Source organism: Vipera berus, assembly GCF_964194415.1.
Source record: "Vipera berus genome assembly, chromosome: 3".
Lineage (NCBI taxonomy): Eukaryota > Metazoa > Chordata > Lepidosauria > Squamata > Viperidae > Vipera > Vipera berus.
In genome coordinates this window covers 62,313,812-62,326,162 of record NC_138204.1, presented here as the reverse complement: position 1 = coordinate 62,326,162, position 12,351 = coordinate 62,313,812, and positions in this window count along the sequence as shown.

Below are 12,351 nucleotides of genomic sequence, written 5' to 3'. Positions count from 1 at the left end.
CATCCGAAGCTCAAGGGGAAGCTGGTTCCAAAGGGCTGGTGCTCCCACAGAGAAGGCCCTCCCCCTGGGGGTCACCAGCCGACATTGTCTGGCCGACGGCACCCTGAGGAGGCCCTCTCTGTGTGAGCGCACTGGGCGATGGGAAGTCGTCCCCGGTAGCAGACGGTCCTGCAAATATCCCGGGCCTAAGCCATGTAGGGCTTTAAAGGTAAGTACCAGCACCTTAAATCTCGCTCAGAAGACAACTGCTCCCATCACTACCCGCGCGGCTGCATTCTGCACCAGCTGAAGCCTCCGGGTGGTCTTCAAGGGCAGCCCCATGTAGAGAGCATTGCAGTAATCTATCCGAGAGGTAACGAGTGCATGAGTGACCGTACGTAGGGCATCTCGGTCCAGATAGGGGCGCAACTGGCACACCAGGCGAACCTGGGCAAATGCCCCCCTGCCCACGACTCCAATATGATCTTCAAAACTGAGTCATGAGTCCAGGAGGACGCCTAAATTGCGCGCCCTATCAACGGGAGGCAACACCTCTCCTCCCATAACCAAAGATGGAACCTCTTGGACGAGTCGAGATGCCGGTACGTAAAGCCACTCAGTCTTGGCCGGGTTGAGCTGGAGCCTGTTCTTCCCCATCCAAATCCGTACCGCTTCCAGGCAACGGGACATCATGTCGAGGGCATCACTGGCTTGGTTCGGGGTGGAAATAAAGAGCTGGGTATCATCGGCATATTGATGATACCTCACCCCAAAACCACGGATGATCTCACCCAGCGGCTTCATATAGATGTTGAACAGGAGGGGCGAGAGCCCCGACCCCTGAGGCACCCCACAATTACGGGGCCTAGGGGTTGACCTCTGCCCCCCTGTCAACACCGTCTGCGAACAGCCCGAGAGGTAGGAGGAGAACCACCGTAAAACGGTGCCTCCCACTCCCAACCCCCCAGGACGTCGCAGCAAGATACCATGGTCGATGGTATCAAAAGCCGCTGAGAGATCTAAAAGGACCAGGACAGAGGAATAACCCCTGTCTCGGGCCCGCCAGAGATCATCCACCAGTGCGACCAATGCCGTCTCCATGCTGTACCCGGGCCTGAAACCCGATTGGTATGGATCCAGATACTCAGTTTCCTCCAGGACCAAAGGGAGCTGCCGTGCCACCACGCTCTCAACAACCTTCGCAAGAAAGCGAAGGTTGGAGACAGGACAAAAGTTGTTTAAAATAGCTGGATCCAAGGCAGGATTCTTGAGGAGGGGCCTTACCACCGCCTCCTTCAAGGCGGCGGGGAAGCACCCCTCACTCAAGGAAGCATTTATAACTGCCAGGAGCCAGCCTCGTGTAACCTCCCGGGCCGCATAAACCAGCCAGGAGGGACACGGGTCCAACAAACACATGGCGGCACTTAATTTCCCCATGATCCTGTCCACTTCATCCGGAGTCACAGGATCAAACTCTTCCCAGATATTATCGGCCAAACCCATCATTTCCCCTTCGTCAGACACTGCCCAGTCGGAGTCCAAGCCAGCCCGAATCTGAGCGATTTTATCCACCAGATACTCACTAAACTCCTCGGCCCGTCCCTGCAAGGGGTCCTCTCCCGTCCCCTGATTTAAAAGGGAACGGGTCACCCTAAACAGGGCGGCCGGGCGGTTATCTGCGGATGCAATGAGGGTGGCGAAGTGAGCACGCTTCGCCACCTCCATTGCCACAAGGTAAGATCTAGAAAAGGATCTTAACTGTGTCCGGTCAGACTCGGACCGAGTGGACCTCCAAATGCTCTCTAGGCCCCTTCTCCGGCGCTTCATCTCCCGCAGGTCCACGGAAAACCAAGGAGCAAGCCGGGATCTGCGCTGGGTCAGAGGCCGCAAAGGCACAACACGGTCGAGAGCCTCCGAAGCCGCCCGTTGCCAGGCATCAACTAAGGTCTCGACCGGGCTGTGGGAAAGGGAGGAAGGAATAAGTCCAAGTGCCGTCTGGAACCTATCTGGGTCCATCAGGCGCCTGGGGCGGAACCACCTGGTCGGTTCCACCTCCCAGCAGCGGGGAGTGGCATGACGGAGGCTCAGCCACAGGAGATAATGGTCTGTCCATGAAAGGGGTTGAGATGTTGGAGTAACCCCACCCAGACCATTAAGCCACTGCCCAGAGATGAAAATAAGGTCGGGCGTGTTTCCCCCCTCGTGAGTCGGACCCTGAATAATCTGGGTCAGGTCCATGGCTATCATGGAAGCCATGAACTCTCAGGCCACCCCCGACGCACCACCCAGGGAAGGCAGGTTGAAATCTCCCAGAACCATAAGCCTGGGAAACTCAACCGCCAACCCTGAGAGAGCGTCGAGTAGCCCGGGCAGGGCTGTTGCCACGCAGCTGGGAGAAAGGTACGTGAGCAACAGACCCAACTGACCCCCAGGACCCCACCTCAGGAGAAGGGACTCACATCTGCCAATCTGCGGGGCAGTAGTCTCCCACGGACAAAGGGCCTCCTTGATAACAACTGCCACCCCCCCGCCCCTACCCTGAGCCCGAGGCTGGTGAAGCACACGGAAACCTGGTGGGCATAACTCAATAAGAGGGACCCCTCCCTCCGGGCCCAACCAGGTTTCAGTGATGCATGCCAGGTCTGCGCCTTCCTCCTCAATCAAGTCCCGAATGAGGGGAGCCTTATTCACCATAGAGCTGGCATTCAAGTAAACCAGCCTGAGCTCAGGCACCTGTCCTCCCCCACCCCCGGAAAAGCAGGATGAAGTCAGAGGGTCGGAGCGCGCCACCGCTCGAAGATAGCGGGGGCGCGATCCCAAGTTTTGATATGGCCCTCTGTTCATCCGTCTGCCACCATTCCCAATCACCGTGGGGATCAATGTCCCCACCCCATCCCCTCGGGCCCCAGGACCCTCCCCCCACCGCGGCGACCATTTACCAACCTGGATTGGGAAAGATCCAGCACAGTCCCCCCAACTTTCTGCCGGAAATTACATCCCTCCCCCCTCCCTAACCCATTAAAAAAATTACATAAAAAATTCCTAAGCCTCCTCTTTGTGCTGTGCCACCTCTCGGGATCCCAGGATCCGTCATTAAGGAATCGGCGGCACAAACCAGAGGGCCACACCTGGGAGAGGGGGGAATCTCTCAGGGCAAGCAAAGTACCCACGGAATAGATCATCAATAGGATGGAAGGAATAAAATAAGCTATAAGCAGGAGGGGATAAATCGGCTAAAATCAATACAGTAGCCATTGATGATAAAATTACAAAGCTGGATAGTGACTCCTGAGCAAAGTCACCCTCTCACAGTGACAAAAGATCTTCTGGCATCAGGGAATGTCACCATCCAGTTCCAAACAGGTCGTAGAAAGGGAGAAGAAAAATCCAATGACTGGGAGGTAGTAATAGTCCATTTGTCGGTGGAGGCATCATGGTTCTAATAACGAGTAGATATAATCCAGTCTCTGGCTTCAGGTTCCAGGTCCGGCCAGCTACAGCCGGGCCCTCCTGCCGCCAAACATCATTAGGCCCCACCGCCAGTACCTCCAAAGCCACCCCAGATGGAAAATGGTGGCAATAAAGTTCAAACCAGTCATGCATCCCCATCTCCAGTTGAATTCACGACCGAAAGGCTGTAGCTAGCCACAGAATTTATATCGTCCAGGGAAATGGGTGGTCTCACTATGGTCTTCTTCTTCGGGCGGTATCGCTGGCAGCCTCCATCCTCCAACAAGCAGCCCCAAAGGGCCTTCACAGTGGAGGGAAAAAACTCGTGGCCCCTTGGTTGGCATGTCTCCACCCCCGCGGAACTTCCATCGGAGGGGAAAGTCCACCAACCGACCATCAGATAGAGCACTCGGCCATCCCAGACCAAGCGCCCTTCCGCCCGGGTCACAATACTATACCTGTGCATTTGATTTTTCCTGCCTAAATGTAGAACCTTACTTTTTTCACAATTGAATTTCATTTTGTTAGATAGAGAAATTTAAAGAAAAAGAAAAATGCAAGAAAAAATAAAGTTATGAAATATGATAACCTTCCTTTCAATAGATCCAGTAGTCCTTGACTTAAATCATTCATTTAGTGACTGTACGAAGTTACAGTGGCACTCAAAAAATAACTTATGACTGTTTTTCACGCTTATGACCATTGCAGCATCCCCATGGTCTGATCAAAATTTGGATCTTGGCAACTGGCATGTATTTATGATAGTTGCCATATTCTAGGGTCATGTGATCACCTTTGGAGATCTTATGACAAGCAAAGTCAAAGAGGGAAGCCAGATTCATTTAACCACCATGTTACCAACTTAACAACTGCAGTGATTCACTTAACAATTGTGGCAGTGCAAATGTTGGGCTTCATTGTGGTCATAAATCAATGGCTACTCACAATGACAATCTTTCTTTGTGGCTTGCAGCACAAGGAGTGTTTTACAGATGAGAAATAAGTCTCTAGATCTGCTTCCCGAGGGCCATCTCTGAGATCACGATGCAGGAAGGCCAAGTGGCAAAGCAGCTGTTTCCAAAGGAGATCTATGGAAAAAAATAAGTGGACTAATTAATGACAAGGTGTGTGGAGGAGGTTGTGGGACCCAGCAATGTGGAAAGAAGGCCCAGGGCTTCCTAGCAGAATGTGATGGAGAGAAAGTAGGCAGGGAGAGGGTGTTATAGCATCCCTGAGGTTGGTTATAAGGATAGGAAGATTGCCAAGCAATCTGAGTAGGGGGCACTGCAGCAGCCCTAAATTTGGGCAGAGGTAATAAATCCCTTCATTCAGCGCCATCATAATTTCAAACAGTCACCGGCCAAACGGTTGTAAGTTGAGGACTACCTGTGGACAAAAGAGGTTATAATTTTTGAACCTTGTAAGACTGAGTTTGAAATAGAATTCTGTAAAAAAATGATGATCACATAATTGCTTACAGTATACAGTGAAAAATGTATGTTGAAGTGGGCTGAAATCTTTGGTTAAAATATACAAATGGACCACTGGGAAAATGTGTGGTTGAAAGGGTTGAATTTTACACTATGTGATAATCTTAAAGAGAATTTTTGTAAAATGATGTGCCTACTATTGGTATAGGTCACCATAGAAATTGTCTAGAATGTATAAAAGCACTTCAAATTTATGTTGGGAATGTGAATATCAAGAAGGGATATTTTAACATGTATTGTGGTTGTGTAAAAAAGCTAGAAAATTTTGAATTCAAATATGCATAGTGATGAGCTTCTATTACTTTTTATCTTTCTTTTTAATAAAAGATATTATATTTTATACACACAATATATACATGAAAAAATTGATAATTATAATCTTATAATCCATTCTCCCTCTTCGATGCTATACAAATCCCTTCACCTCCTTTCTTAACCTGCATCTTTTTCAATCCTCAAGCCCATAAAACATATCATTTTTTCTTTTTTTCTCCACAAAGTCCATATAAGGTTTTCTACCTTTCAGAAAAGTTTTTGTTCTTTTTTTATCTGACCATTGTTTTTTTTACCCCTTGATTGACAGCTTGATATGCTACATTTTAAACATGGGGATTAATCCCTGTTCTAGAATAATGCATTCCATTTGTAACGTATAAAATAGTCTTCCACACTGTGGTACCATCCAAACAGTTTGTTGCCATCCATTTCAATTTCTAAGATTTTCACAGTGTAAGTCTGGCATCGAGTGACATGCTTGCTTCTCCAGCCTTGAACTTTAAAACTTCTCTGAAGACAATCCCAAAATCAGGCTGAGAATGTAAGCAATAAGCAGCTCAATTCCATGAATATGAGTGACATGATCAGAATTACTCATATCTACTTAAGTGAAGAGTACCTTGTAGAAATTGGAACTTCTGAAAAGAACTATTATGTAACACCAACATGGCACATCTAACATTAATACACCAAATAAGAGGCGTTTTTATGATTTCTTTTACCTTTACAGTATTTAATAAAACTGAAAGGAAAGAAGAAAGAAGGGAAAAAAGGTAAACAATGTAACAATTGCAACAAAAAATTATCTGAGTATAGAGCTTCTCATAATATAAAGGTAAAGGTTCCCCCGCACATGCGTGCTAGTCGTTTCCGACTCTAGGGGCCGGTGCTCATCTCCGTTTCAAAGCCGAAGAGCCAGCGCTTGTCCGAGGACGTCTCCGTGGTCATGTGGCCGGCATGACTAGACGCCAAAGGCGCACGGAACGCTGTTACCTTCCCACCGTGGTGGTCCCTATTTTTCTACTTGCATTTTTATGTGCTTATACACACTCTTTTTTGTAAGCAACTCATAATAGTTTGAAATAAGTCATATGTTTCATAACACTACGGCTAGGTCAATTTTAGAATAACTTCTAGAATTAGTTTGAAAAGCACACATTTCCCCAGAAGGCTTAATAATGGAATAGCGTCATTTCCAACAAATGGGTAGGAAATCCTTACCATTGGGCAGAGTGCCTGGAGCTACTGAAGAGGTAACTCAGGTATCTAGATGTCTACAGTTTCCCCATTCTTAGCAGGAAGTCCTCCTGACATTATGTACAAAGTCTTTTTCCTTAGCATGGGTTATTACTGATGAAAAATGAAGCAAATGGTACTGTTGAAAGTGGATGTACGGTGTATTGATATTTTTGTTCATCATCTCTGCAGATGGCTCTATCAGTCTTCTGATCTCCCTTCTGTCCTGGAGATGGACCCAAGTCTCTAGAGACTTTTGGATATCAAGAAGTCTGAAGCAGTACCCTAGCAATCATCTACTTCTTCTAGATATCTCTGAGCAGTTACTGGTTTTCAGTATGCAGTCAATGACGTACATTTGCCAATGCACTGAAAATATTACATAACATTCTTATTCCTGCATTACAAAAGCCTGGCTGAATTAATATGTGATACAAACAGTGACTAACATCACTTATGGGAAAACCCAAAGAATCTAAAACTGAAATGTGAGACCAAGATCTGAGCAGCTGCATTGAGCATCTGAGTCTACGTTTGGATGCTTCAGCATAAGCAAGAACAAAAACCTTGTATGTTTGTCCTCCATTCTTCTCTGCAGAGGCAGATGTTTAATTTGCAAATGATTTCCCATCAATCTGACCATAATGCTTGAGTGGCTTTTGCAGAAACTTTCCCCTAAGACTACCAAGAGGTCTTTTATAAATGCACTGTACAAAAAAAGAAACAAGGATTCTTTGTTTCCCTACATGATAAAACTCAAAAAGCAAGGAAACGTACAGAAGAAAAGCTGATGAACAGAGGAAGATGATAGCTTCAAATGAAGGTAATAGAAATACAGCAGCAGCTGTTGCCGCTTTAATCTTCTGATAATCTGCAAGGAAACCTGCTGTAAGAAAAAAATTTTTTTTGATTGCTTAGTTTTATTTTAGGATTAATACTAGATATACTGTACATTTTGAGAACTCTTGCGCATTTTATTCCAGAGTGGGTATGGCAGTTGGAAAACATGCTTTTAAAGGAAGGCAAATTGGTGAAGTGGATTCCTGCCATCACTCTGGTCCTCAGGGACATAGTGGACTATTCTGGCCTCAGCTTGCACATGATTATCTAGAGCCCTTCACACAATTAGAACATAAAAACCCAACCATAAATATGAAAAGGATTTTGCTTTAAAAAGAAGGGAGGGAGTTAAAAGATAAAAGACTAAAAGATAAAAAAGTTAAAATCGAATTATAAAGCAAGAATTTTAGAAAATGTTCAGAAAGGAGAGTGAACTGTTATTATTTTCTTCCCCATCACTATTGTAATTTTTAAGAATGCCTGTGTGTGTGTGTGTGTGTGTGTGTGTGTGTGTGAGAGAGAGAGAGAGAGAGAGAGAGAGAGAGAGAGAGAGAGAGAGAGAGAGAGAGAGAGAGAGAGAGAGAGAGAAGAGAACTTGTTAGTATTTTGTTCCTCATCACTGCTATACTTTCTAAGAATGTGTGTGAATGAGAGAAAGAGAGAACAAGAGAACAAGAGAACTTGCTACCATTTTGTTCCTCATCATTACTGTAATTTCTAATTGTGTGTGTGTGTGTGTGTGTGTGTGTGTGTGTGTGAAAGAGAGAGACAGGAGAACAAGAGAACTTGCTACCATTTTGTTTCTCATCATTACTGTAATTTCTAAGAAAGTGTGTTTGTGTGTATATGTGTGTGTGTGTGGGTGATAGAGAGACAGAGAGACAGGTGAACAAGAGAACTTGCTACCATTTTGTTCCTCATCATTACTGTAATTTCTAAGAATGTGTGTTTGTGTGTATGTGTGTGTGTGTGTGTGAGAGAGAGAGAGTGACAGAGAGACAGGAGAACAAGACAACTTGCTACCATTTTGTTCCTCATCATTACTGTAATTTCTAAGATGTATGTGCGTGTGTGTGTTTGTGTGTGAGACAGAGAGAGAACAAGAGAACTTGTTAGCATTTTGTTCCTGATCACTACTGTAATTTCTAAGAATGCCTCTTTGTGTGTGTGTGTGTGTGTGTGTGTGTGTGTGTGAGAGAGAGAGAGAGAGAGAGAAAGAGAGAGAAAGGGAGAAAAAGAGGACAAGAGATCTTGCTAGTATTTTGTTCCTCATCACTACTGTAATTTCTAAGAATGCGTTCGTGTGAGGGAGACAGAGAGGGAGAGCAATATGGGCAATATGAGATGCCAGGTGAGACACCTGCAGACTCCATCTTGGCTATGCTTACCTGAAATAATCTGAACAAAAACTGCAAAGACTTCAGATCCCAGGAATCAATAATAAAAACATTAATAAAATAATTCTTGTTATTACAGAGCCAAGGAATAGGTTTTTTTTAAATTGATTACACAAAGATTAATTCTGGATTTTCTATTAAACTTCCCAGGAATTCTGCATCCCTCCTTCAGCACCATCACACATTCAGTGGTAGTCCTCATAGTTAAATTTGACTCCAGTGAAACAGCACTGAAATTATTTAAACCCTTTGTCAAAATATGAAGTGGTTAAATAAATAGATGATAGATCAACCATGCAAGAGCTGAATGGACAGAGAAAAACCTAGCAATATGTCTTTCGGGTTATGGGAATGGAGGATGCTTGGTAGCCCTTGAGAGCATTTAGTACATGCTAGAGTTGTAGGGCCCTTTGTGCTCACTCAGCTTGCTACTCATCTTGCAGACATTTCATTACCAAAGTAAGTAACATCATCAATGTTATGAGCACTGATGATTTTTCTAGTTTGATAATGAAACACTGATTATATTACCTTGTTTGGTAATGAAACATCTGAAAGAAAACCACCAAGTTCAGAGAGATCAAGGATGTCTCAGTTCAGTTCTGAGCTACAAATATTCTCTTCTGTTGGTATCTTTTAGAGTGGATGCATGTATAGGATTTCTATCATTTTTGAAGCAGAAAGCATACAGAAGCTAAACTGCAATGCCTAGAATAGCCTTGACATAATAAAAAAGCCTTGAGCCATTTCTTTCAAAACCTCAGAAACACTTATAAATCCTTTCCAGTAAAATGACCTAGTAACAATTTTATATATATATATATATATATATATATATATATATATATATATATATATATATATATATATATATATATATAATTTACACAAATATGAGCTGTCACTGTTGTGACTACTGCCTGTCGATGGCCTTCGGTTAGGCCGAATATATATATATATATATATATATATATATATATATATATATATATGTGTGTGTGTGTGTGTGTGTGTGTGTGTGTGTGTGTGTGTTTTCTGAGGTTTTCGCGGGTGTTTGTATGTAGATCTTTGGTCATTCGGGTTTTTCCCCCACGTAGAATTGAAGGTATAAGAGCAACGTTTCGAAACACACCCCCACCCAATCAGAACACAGCCCCCATTCAAAACACACCCCCACCCAATCAGAATACAGCTAACCCCCCACCCAATCAGAGCACACCTCCACCCACAGAACACACCCCCTCTGGCAGTTTAAAAAAGAGGAACAAACAGCCACTACCACACACTTCTCCCAGAAGAACGAAGCTGAAGCCACCAGCCTGAGGATGACGGATGAGATTTCGTTGAAATGTTGCTCTTATACCTTCAATTCTACGTGGGAAAAAACCCGAATGACCAAAGATCTACATATATAAGGAATCAGAAAGATAATAAAAGACAAAGTTCTGCCAGCACAAAGTGGGAGCAAAGTCAATACAAATTGTACAATGTAATCCAATCTAAAAGAAGAAGAAGAAAAAAAAACCTACCACCAAATGGGAGAATATATTTGGCCAATAGAAAGAGTGCACTCATGTAATTCTGGAACAAATAATACTGGATGGCATTTTCTACAACGTTCATGAACAATGCAATAATTTAAGTGTATGTTTTTTCCCCTCCCGATTTTAACAACCAAGGCATTCTGCAGGCAGCACTTGGATCAACTCCAAAATCAGTTTAAAATTGATTTGAACATGTACAACCCATTGAGCTTGCAACCGTAAAGGGACTCACACATTTATACCAGATAGGACGTCAGAAGTCTAAAAGAAATTTCACATTATCCAGCTTGAGGAAGGGCTTTCTCTAAATTATTCTCAAAAAACATTTTTAAAAAGAGCCATTTATGAGAATTTTTTTAAATTAGGTAGTACACGACAGGGCTTTTTTTCTCATAGAACGCTCAGAACGGAGTTCCGGCACCTTTTTTGGATGGAACCTTGTAGTGTAGGCAAGGCGGGTTTGTATGACATGTGTGAGTTCCGGCACCTTTTTCTTTTACAAAAAAAGCACTGGTACACGATCACCAGTAAAGTTTCACAAAGTTGAAGGGCTGAGTTTACATAGCGCTCTGAGTCACAAACCCAGATGATGCAGCTAATTTATGATTCAGCATGTTGTGCAAACCAAGGAAATTGGTTTAATGGAGTAAACCATGGTTCAGTTCACTGCAGATAAGCCTCCCGGACAAAGAAGTGCTAACTCATAATATTATTTCATTGCATTTTCAAGAGAAAACCTGAAGAATGACTCTGCTTAGGGCTGGTAATCAAGTAATTCTCTCCAGGATTACAGATGTTCCTGGGGAAGTGGGATCCATCAAATGATTTCTGTATATTGTTGTGGAACGAGCGTTCTTGAAGATGAGACTTTTTTTATCCTTAGTGCAGCCCCCCCCCCGAAAACAATGGGGAAATGAAAATGCTCAGCACAGGACAGGGAATGATAAAACATTAGCCTAAACTGTTTTCTCCTGGTCCTTCTTGGGGTAGATAGCATTTTTCCCCCCTGTTCTTGGACCTTAAACGGTTTCTGTAGCTTGTGATAGCGTGACTGCAGAAAGAAAGGCACACGGAGTAGCAAGCTACTAGGTAGCTTATTATTGTGGTCACACTCCAACACACAGCCTACTTGTTGGAACTTTCCAGAAATATTACACTGCAGTCTTTTTCCTTGCCGTTATGCTAATGGAATCAGGAAAATCAATTGTCCTTAAGGAACAGGGGAATGAGATGTGCTGTAAATGCCACAGATGAGTGATTGGTTGATTGCAGGGATGGTGATTCAAATGCGTTTCATCTCTACATTATCCTGATGAATTTTTATGGCCCTGCCTCCCCCCCCTCCTTCTATGGCTGTGGAGGAAGGTTTATGGCTTGCAGCTTTTTAGTTGATTGAATGCAGCTGGCATTGTTGCAATGCAGAACAAATAGGTGGTTTTTTTCCCCTTTATGGCCTTAAAAAAATAGATGGGGAAAAAATTACACACCAACCTTTTCCCAAAGAAAACCCCTTTTCTCTTTTTAAAAATGCAGATATTTTATGGAATTACACGCTCTCCCCACCTTTGTGGGTTGTAAAGCTGAGCAGAAGAAAAGGTTAACAAAACACAGCTTCAGTTCTAAAGGAATATGGCATAATTAAAAAAAAAAGATTACCAAAAAGGTAGCTCGGTCATTAGAAACGTATTTTTTGTATAACAAACTGTGTGCGTGTGTGCACACGTGCATATTCTCTGGAATCTGTCCATTATTTTTGTTTTTATCTAAGATGATCTGGGGGAGGGAATTTATAATTGGGAAGATGATTAAGGGAATGGTTAATCACTGTTTCCATAACTGCTGCATCTTCAGTCAGATTAAATACTCTTTAATTGGGATATCTGATTATAGATTCCCTACATTTCATGTGATCCAGCCCTTATATGTTTTTGCAATCCATTCAAATACACTATACAAGATAATGTATAGTAAACACATTTGACTCATATGTTAATAGTTCCCCTTACAGTGAATATTTAACTGCCCTGAGTCCTTCGGGAAAGGGCGGTATACAAATCCAATTAAATAAATAAATAAATAAATAAATAAATAAACATTATATACACTAAACCTGGAATTACTGGACTGAATTAAATAGCC